This window comes from Bombina bombina, chromosome 6 (assembly GCF_027579735.1).
Source record: "Bombina bombina isolate aBomBom1 chromosome 6, aBomBom1.pri, whole genome shotgun sequence".
In the NCBI taxonomy this organism is placed as follows: Eukaryota; Metazoa; Chordata; class Amphibia; order Anura; family Bombinatoridae; genus Bombina; species Bombina bombina.
In genome coordinates, this window is record NC_069504.1 from 638,972,354 (window position 1) to 638,982,230 (window position 9,877).

Consider the following 9,877-nt stretch of genomic DNA (forward strand, 5'->3'; position numbering starts at 1 on the left):
ATGATTGGCCTGAGACTGGAATCTTTGTTACGAACAAAGAAGAACCCAGCGCCAGCAGGGGAGGTTGAAGGCCTAATAAAACCTTTTTTTAAGTTGTCGTCAAGATACACTTTAAGATGTTCCAGTTCAGGAGTGCTTAAGGGGTATAGGTGACCAAAGGGTATACGGGCACCTGGTTGAAGATCTATGGGGCAATCATATGCCCTATGAGGTGGCAGATTCTCTGCTTCAACCTTACTAAAAACATCCTTAAATTCAGAATACTGAGGAGGTAACCCCTCAGAATCAGTAGTCGAGTGTAACAAAAGAGGACTAGGAAAACATGTATCTCTGCAATAAGTGGAACAAAACTTTATTTGAAAAGGGTGCCAAACTATAGTGGGGTTGTGAAGTTGTAGCCACTTTAACCCTAAAACCAAACAAAAATGAGGTGAAGGTAGTACATCAAAAGAAATTAACTCAAAATGTCCAGCTATATTGAGCATTACAGGTATAGTCTCATGAGTTATTGGGCCAGAACACATAAATGAACCATCTATGACTCTGATAGGTATTGGAGTGGACTTTTTAATGAGAGGAATGTTCTTCTTGAGACAGAAGTCATGGTCCATGTAGTTCCCTGAAGCGCCGGAGTCAATAATAGCATCATTGATCCTCAGAAGACTTTGTTCCAGCTGTAGGGAGACAGACAGAGTACAATAAGAAGGTTGTATCAGAGAGAGAAAGGATGTATACAAATTAGAGGACTTACATTTCTTGTTCTTCAGGAGAAGAGAACAATCCTGGACACTGTGGGTCGGATTGGCGCTGTACATACATAGATTCTTTATGCGTCTGCGTTGTTTCTCTTCCTGAGAGAGGGGGCCTCTAAGAAAGCCGATCTCCATAGGTTCTACAGAGGGTTTTGTAGAAGTAACAGTGGTTGAGGCGGTGGAGCTGTAAGAGGTCTTGGGTTTTGGATCTGTGGCATAATTCTCTGCCTTCCTTTCACGTAATCGTCGGTCTATCTGAACAGCCATTTTCATGAATGCTTCAAGAGTTGTAGGTAGTTCAATATAACTCTCAGTTTGGTTACCTTTAATAGCAATAGAATCTGTAATAACCTTTCTTAGGGCAGCATTTTCAATCTGTAAATCATGGAGGCCCTGTGCAAGCTGATCAACTTTTTGAGTAAGGTTATATACTATTTGCCATAGTTAATTAGGGCTCAGTATTATATCAGAATCTGTTTCCAGAAAAAGGAGTGGAACACAACTGCAGTATAAAAATAAATGTATATTTGTTACACCAGACTGTCTGAATCCTCTATTGATGGAAAAGGAATCCTTCAGTCTAGTGGTTCAACATATTTATATATCTTTAGGAATATACTCATTCAGTAGGATACTGAAGGAGGAAGACTTCTAACTAATAATATCACACTCAGATACTATCAGAAGAATGATAAGAAAGGGAAAAGACTCAGGCAACATTGCGTCTGTACTTGGAGTAGATTAAAGGTAGAAACCCAGAATAATATAACAAACTAATGCACAGTTTAATACTTGGTAGTAAGTTCAAGCTGTATGTGTACATAGGATGATGTTAGCTGAGTAGAGTACCTTGCGAATAATTTGTAAGAGTAGGAATAGTTGCTGTGTACCTTCGTTAATGTCTCAGAGGGGTTTGGCAGAGACCGGAACAGGACCGGAAGTGACGTCACGCTGCACTCGCAACTCCGCTGCAGATTGCTGACAGGCAGTAGTTCACACAGGGGTATGAGCTGCGGCAATGGAAAAGCAGCGAAAAGTAAACATCAAATAATAAGGTACCTTACCCCACTGATGATAGAGTGACAAGTTCTAAGTAGTTCAAAGTAGCAATTTGTAACAAGTAGAAAGGGCTCAGAAATCCTTCCTCCAGCGAAGAGAAAGGTTTTAGCAAACAGGTTGGAAATCCTCACAGGTGTAGTGACTTCAATACTGAGCAGGGAGTGAAAGGAGAGCTGCTCTCTTAAAGAAGGAGGAACGAATCAGAGAATTGTGGGTGTAACTAAGAGGAGAGAGGGTTTGTACAAGGCAGAACCTGACAAAGATAGAAGATGCCGTCTGGATGAAGACTTCTGCCCGTCTGGAGGACCACTTCTGCCAGCTTGGATGAAGACTTTTCCCGGCTTTGTTGAGGACTTCTTGTCGCTTTGTTGAGGACTTCTCCCGGCTTCGTTGAGGATGGATGTCCGGTCTTCAAAACTGTAAGTGGATCTTCGGGGGTTAGTGTTAGGTTTTTTTAAGGTTTAATTGGGTGGGTTTTATTTTTAGGTTAGGGTTTGGGCAGTAATAGAGCTAAATGCCCTTTTAATGGCAATGCCCATCCAAATGCCCTTTTAAGGGCAATGTGGAGCTTAGTTTTTTTTAGTTAGGATTTTGTTTGGGGGGGTTGGTTGTGTGGGTGGTGGGTTTTACTGTTGGGGGGGTTGTTTGTATTTTTTTACAGGTAAAAGAGCTGATTTCTTTGGGGCAATGCCCCGCAAAAGGCCCTTTTAAGGACTATTGGTAGTTTAGTTTAGGCTAGGGTTTTTTTTATTTTGAGGGGGCTTTTTTTATTTTGATAGGAGTATAAGTTAGGTGTAATTAGTTTAAATATCTGATGATTTGTTTTTTATTTTGTGTAATTTAGTGTTTGGGTTTTTTTTAATTTAGGTAATTGTATTTAATTTATGTAATTTATTTTATTGTAGTGTAATGTTAGGTGGTAGTGTAACTCAGGTTAGGTTTTATTTTACAGGTAAATTTGTATTTATTTTAGCTAGGTAGTTAGTAAATAGTTAATAACTATTTAGTAACTATTCTACCTAGTTAAAATAAATACAAATTTGCCTGTAAAATAAAAATAAACCCTAAGCTAGCTACAATGTAACTATTAGTTATATTGTAGCTATTTTAGGGATTATTTTATAGGTATTTAGTTTTAAATAGGAATTATTTAGGTAATGATAGTAGGTTTTATTTAGATTTAATTGCATTATATTTAAGTTAGGGGGTGTTAGGGTTAGACTTAGGTTTAGGGGTTAATAAATTTAGTATAGTGCTGGCGACGTTGGGGGCGGAAGATTAGGGGTTAATAAATGTAGGTAGGTGGCGACGATGTTAGGGGCGGCAGATTAAGGGTTAATAATATTTAACTAGTGTTTGCGATGCTGGAGTGTGGCGGTTTAGGGGTTAATATGCTTATTATAGTGGCGGCAACGTTGTGGGAGGCAGATTAGGGGTTAATAAGTGTAGGTAGGTTGCAGCGACATTGGGACGGGAGATTAGGGGTTAATAAGTATAATGTAGGTGTCGGTGATGTTGGGGGCAGCAGATTAGGGGTTAATAAGTATAATGTAGGTGTCGGCGATGTCCGGAGGGGAAGATTAGGAGTTAATAAATATAATGTAGGTGTCAGCGATGTCTGGGGCGGCAGATTAGGGGTTAATAAGTGTAAGATTAGGGGTGTTTAGACTCAGGGTTCATGTAAGGGTGTTAGGTGTAAACATAAATTTAGTTTCCCCATAGGAATCAATGGGGCTGCATTACAGAGCTTTACGCTGCTTTATTGCAGGTGTTAGGCTTTTTTTCAGCCGGCTCTCCCCATTGATGTCTATGGGGAAATCGTGCACGAGCACCTAAAACCAGCTCACCGCTGACTTAAGCAGCGCTGGTATTGGAGTGCGGTATGGAGCACAATTTTGCTCTACGCTCACTTCTTGCCTAGTAACGCCGGGTTTAGGAAAATCTGTAATACCAGCGCTGTAGGTAAGTGAGCGGTGACAATAACGTGCAACTTAGCACCGCACCTCTCATAACGCAAAACTCGTAATCTTGCCGTACATTAATTAAAGCTTTTATAGTTAACATAATATCATTAGCTATAAACCAGGATATCCGCTGACGAATAACTGTCCTGTTTAAGGCCTTAACTAGATGATCATTTCAATTTAAAACAGATTCCAAGTTAAAAATACCAATATCAAAGTCTCATTTGTATTGCTTTGCTTCTGGCTGTTTTAACATCATAAATGGATACTGTAATGTAAGTTTTCCCCCCTAATGTATACCCATGACTTGTTATACCAGGTGCATAGTATTAAATGTATTGGAAATTGCTTGTTTAGGTTTATTCTTAGAATGGAAATAGATGGTTTTGTTCACTGAAACCACCACCCATAATGCTAATTTCAGCACCTAAGTATTGGCCTTTCTGTATAGAGCGAGGTAGATCTGAATATTCGCTATTCCTAGATGCTCAGCCTATTTAAGTGGGAATGTTCTTGAGAACAATGGGTTGCGGTTTCAATGAGCAAAACCAAATATTTTAAATACAAAAATAAAGCTAAAATGGTAGTGTACAAGATATTTAATTACTGGGAACACAGTAAGGGTACAACAAGTTTTAAAATACAGTGTCCCTTTACCAGTATATTTAACAGTATCAGGTTTTATTTGATTGCCCAACACAAATAACTTAACAAAATTATTTTTGCTATCAAGTTTGATGGCTATCAATGTCAAATCCATAGCTGAATGTTTTTTTAGAACTTTGCTGAATTATTAATATTACCAATGCCTTCTATATGAATATCAACAAAAGTTTTTTTAAATTAATAGACATTAATACCAAAGCTTAAAATTACATAACATTGGTTGATAATACATAATAGTTTAGGTAATCATTTTACAATTCTACACAGATATTTAAACATAGTTATTCCCCTTTTTAATCCCCCTTGTTGAATGCAGAACACTCTTGATGCAGGGTAAGTTGTGTGTGCAATTTGTTGGTTGCTGGGCACAATGCTAGGTAGGGTTACACAGTCCTCCCTAAAATTCTACACCCACTCTTGATCCCAACATGCATATTTTTCACAACTCAGCAGTCATTTTACCCCTTGGCTGCTAATAACTTACAAATAAGTTATTTTACCTCTTTTGTTGACAGTAGCACATGTAAACAGAAGTGATTTGACCCCCTTGATGGTTTCTCGCTTCTTTCTGCTCAAAACTTGTAGTGTGTTGAGGCATAGGAGGTCTTTTACATTTAGCTGACACTCAGAGGGGCCGATTTATCAATGTCTGGCAGACATGATCCGCTGTAGTGTATCATGTGCGCCAGACATCGCTGAATGCCGACAGCATTTAACATTGCACAAGCAGTTCTGGTAAACTGCTTGTGCAATGCCGCCCCCTGCAGATTCGCGGCCATTCAGCCGCTAGCAGGGGGTGTCAATCAACCCGATCATATTCGATTGGGTGGATTGATGTCCGCAGCCTCAGAGCTACATGTGTCACTTTTCACTTGTTTTGGGGACCCCAGGAAAAAAAATGAATTAAGAATTTGTGCCATTTACTTTTAAACAATGACTACAAATTATGCCTGTTATCGCGGATAGACTTTAAAAAGTTCTGGATCCCATAATACTCTCGGGCATTATGGGGGGTAGAAATGTGGCTAGAAATATACGTAAAGCATTATTAGTCTTAGATTATTTGAAAAACAAAATTCCCCCCCAAAAAATCTCATCATAAAATTGATCTAGCACTTTTAACAAATGACACAGAAAATGTGTTCAATTCGATAGTCTGGGATTACCTATTCACGGCATTAGATCATTTTGGTTTGACAGGTCATTTCAACAATTTTATTTGTATAATCTATAGAAATTACTCCTCTTCAATTTTGGTAAATCGTCTATTATCTCCTAACTTATATCTCGAGATAGGAACAAGACAAGGTTGTCCCCTGTTCCACTTAATTTTTAATCTTGCTATCGAACCATTAGCTATATTGCCAAGACAGGAGATGAAGTAATACCAAACATAGTATACCACAGTTTTTACTTATAGCACATGAATTTAGTTCAATCTCAGGCTATACGATTAATTTAAAAAAGTCAGAGATCTTATGGATTAATAAAATATCAGAAAACTCACAGAATCTTCCATTTAAAGTTATGGAACAGATTAAATATTTGGGAATTATACTATCTATAAATTCAAATCAATGGTATGAATTAAACTAGTTTCCTTCATAAATGTCATGTTGATCTCTTAAAATGGATATCTCTACCCATATCCTTATCTGCTCAAATTATGTTAATTAAAACAATAATCTTCCCACAACTCTACAACATTAAATTACATAATTTACCACTGTTTATTTATAATCAGAATATAAGGTTCTTCCATAAGACATGTACAAAATGTATATGGCAAGGGAAGAAACCAAGAATACCTATCCTGAAATTGTCACTGCATATACATCATGACGGCCTATCATTTCTGAACATTAGGTTTAACAATTTATCCACCATGATGAAAGTCGCTCTAGACTGTCTTACAGATACCGAACATATAGCTTTCAACATGCTGGAAACAAAATTAGTATCACCATTTTCATTAAAAGCTTTATTACATTACCCATCATCTAAGCTTCCAGCTAACGTTGTTAATTTTTGTACACTGAGAAATATAATCCTGACGTGACAGAAAAATTGTACAATTTTTCAAATTAATTTCAGAATATCACAGTATCTCCTAATTTTAGGTAATCCTGAATTTGCACCGGTCAAATAAATGGAAAAACAAATGTCTAAAATATCTGAATCAAATTTATGACCAAAACAATTAAATCATTTGACAGATTGAGAATAGATTTTACGTTATCTAGAACTGCATATTTGCAATTAAGGCACTTATATAATTCCCTCCAGACTGAATGTGGCCTGGTATGGAATTTAGGATAATTAGATAAAGCAATTAAGTTTAATAATTTAGGCCTTTGGTCTCTAGATATTTTATATAATAACTTAACCACTTACTATGGACAGCCACACTTAAATAATTAACGGCTAGATTACGAGTTTTGCCTTATGAGCAGCTCGGTACTAACTTGCAAGTTATTGTCACCGCTCACCTCCCTATAGCGCTGCTATCACAGGTTTGCAAAAACCCAGCGTTAGCAGGCAATATGTCAGCGTTGAGCAAAATTGAGCTCCATACGGCACCCAACTTCGCCACCCGACTTCGCCGCCACCTACCTACACTTATTAACCCCTAATCTGCCGCCCCCAATGTTGCCGCCACTATACTAAAGTTATTAACCCCTAACCCTAAGTCTAACCCTAACCCTAACGTAACCCTAACCTTAACACCACTAACTTTAACATAATTAAAATAAATCTAAATAAAAATTACTATTAATACCTAAATAATTCCTATTTAAAGCTAAATACTTACCTGTAAAATAAAACCTAAGCTAGCTACAATATAACTAATAGTTACATTGTAGCTATCTTAGGTTTTATTTTTATTTCACAGCTAAGTTTGTATTTATTTTAACTAGGTAGACTAGTTAATAAATAATTATTAACTATTTACTAACTACCTAGTTAAAATAAATACAAATGTACCTGTAAAATAAAACCCAACCTGTCTTACACTAACACCTAACCTTACACTACAATTAAATCAATTACATTAATTAAATACAATTAGCTAATTACACCTAATCTAATAGCCCTATCAAAATAAAAAAGTCCCCCCAAAATAAAAAAAAACCTAGCCTAAACTAAACTGCCAATAGCCCTTAAAAGGGCCTTTTGCGGGGCATTGCCCCAAAGAAATCAGTATTTAGTTTTAAATAGTAATTATTTAGGTATTAATTGTAATTTTTATTTAGATTTATTTTAATTATGTTAAAGTTAGTGGGTGTTAGTGTTAGGGTTAGACTTAGGGTTAGGTATAACTTTAGTATAGTGGCTGTGATTTTGGGGGCAGCAGATTAGGGGTTAATAACAGTAATGTAGGTTGCGGCGATGTTAGTGACAGCAGATTAGGGGTTAATAATATTTAACTAGTGTTTGCGATGCGGGAGTATGGCGGTTTAGGGGTTAATATGTTTATTATAGTGGCGGCGATGTCCGGAGCGGCAGATCAGGGGTTAATAATTTTATTTTAGTGTTTGTGATGCGGGAGGGCCTCGGTTTAGGGGTTAATAGGTAGTTTATGGGTGTTAGTGTACTTTTTAGCACTTTACCGGCGCTATGGAAGTCCCATTGAAAAAGGACTTTTTGAAAGCTGCGGTAGTTACGTTGTGTTATGGCCAAAAAAGTGTGCGGGACAGATATACCTGCAAAACTCGTAATACCAGCGGTAGTGAAAAAGCAGCGTTATGAAGCTTTTTCACTCATAACGCAAAACTCGTAATCTAGCCGTAAGTATTTAAATGATCTCATTATTTTCTGATATAACACCAGAGATAATAAAGCATAGCATAGCATTACTCTTATGGAAAAAACATGAGTTAGATTAGGTTGGAGAGAATCTCATTTTAAACTTTATTAATCAAATATACATTACACCTTCCACAGTTTCTAAATGGTATATAGGAAGTAATATAAATTGTTTTAGATGTCATTTTTTACATGCTGACCTATTGTATTGTTTGTGGTTGTGTCCAAAGATTTTTTAAGTTTGGCAGAAAATCAATTTTTGGCTAAATAAATACTTAGATAATGATTGTTCTTTACTTCCTATTAATGTAATTTTTTTATATAAGCATTATGAGATTCAGAGAAATTTCAAGTTAATTAATCCAGTTATATTAATCGGTTGAAATTTGCTTTTTAAAAGATGGAAATCTACGTGTGTTCCTAGTATGATAGAATTGATATGAACCATACATAACCAAATTATCATGGAGTAATATGATCTTAGAATTTTTACAGATAAGCAATTAGTTTTTTTTTCTAAATGGTTTAATGTTATAAGATTTCTTCCCGATAACTGTACAAAAACAAATTATCCGTCCGTTTCACAAATCTGTATTTTTTTTCTGACAAATAAACAATAGTAATTTTCCAGCCATCTGGTTAAGAAATTAGATCAGGGATCAATGGTGGATATTGGAGAAGAATTTGTGTCATAGTTTCTGGTGGATGAAAAAAAAGGGGGCAACAGCTCAAAAGACCCCTCTGGAGGCGAGAACAGCAGACTGAGGGTACCCTAAAACCTTACCTAAATCTGCCCCTGACCCACTAGCCTTTTTTTTAGCATATATACTGTATAATTATTTATATGTATAAATGTTATTCATTTATTTGCAGTTCTTATGGCTTCCAACATTTTAAAGGGATATGAAACCCAACAATGTTATTTTGTGATTCAGATAGAGCATACAATGTTTAAAATTTTCCTATTAAGTTCTATTGTCAAATTTGTTTTGCTCCCATGATATTCTGTGTTGAAGAGATACCTAGGTGGGCGTCTGGTGCACTACATGATAGGAAACAGTGCTGCCATCTAGTGCTCTGCAAATGGATTCTTGTAAAACTGCTACTATAAAGTGCTCCAAACACATGCACACTTTTGAGCTTACATCCCTGCTTTTCAATAAAATATACCTAGACAATGAAGGAAACTGGAAAATAAAAGTAAACTAGTAAGTGAATCATAAATTATAAAAGAAAAATATGGGGTTTCATGTGACTTTAATCTGAATTACCATGTCTTGGGAAGTTGTCCATGACTGCCCTAAACTATAACGTGTTTTACCCTTTTTTTGATAAATAAAAAAAAGATGACAAATAAGAGTAGCAGCATTCATAAAATAATTTTCTGTGTCAAGAGTAATATATGATGGGCCCCATCACAAGTAGCGCCTAATGATAGTGCGGATTACAATAAGCAGTTTTGCTGTTCCGTGCTATCATTAGCGTGCAACTTGATACTACAAATCCCATTTACCAGAGATGGGTTAGCGGAACTTAGTGCAGCCAATATTGCTCTAGCATAACCTATAACTTCAATGGATATCACGATTGCGCTAAATAGCACTGATATTACAAGTTGAAAGATTTACG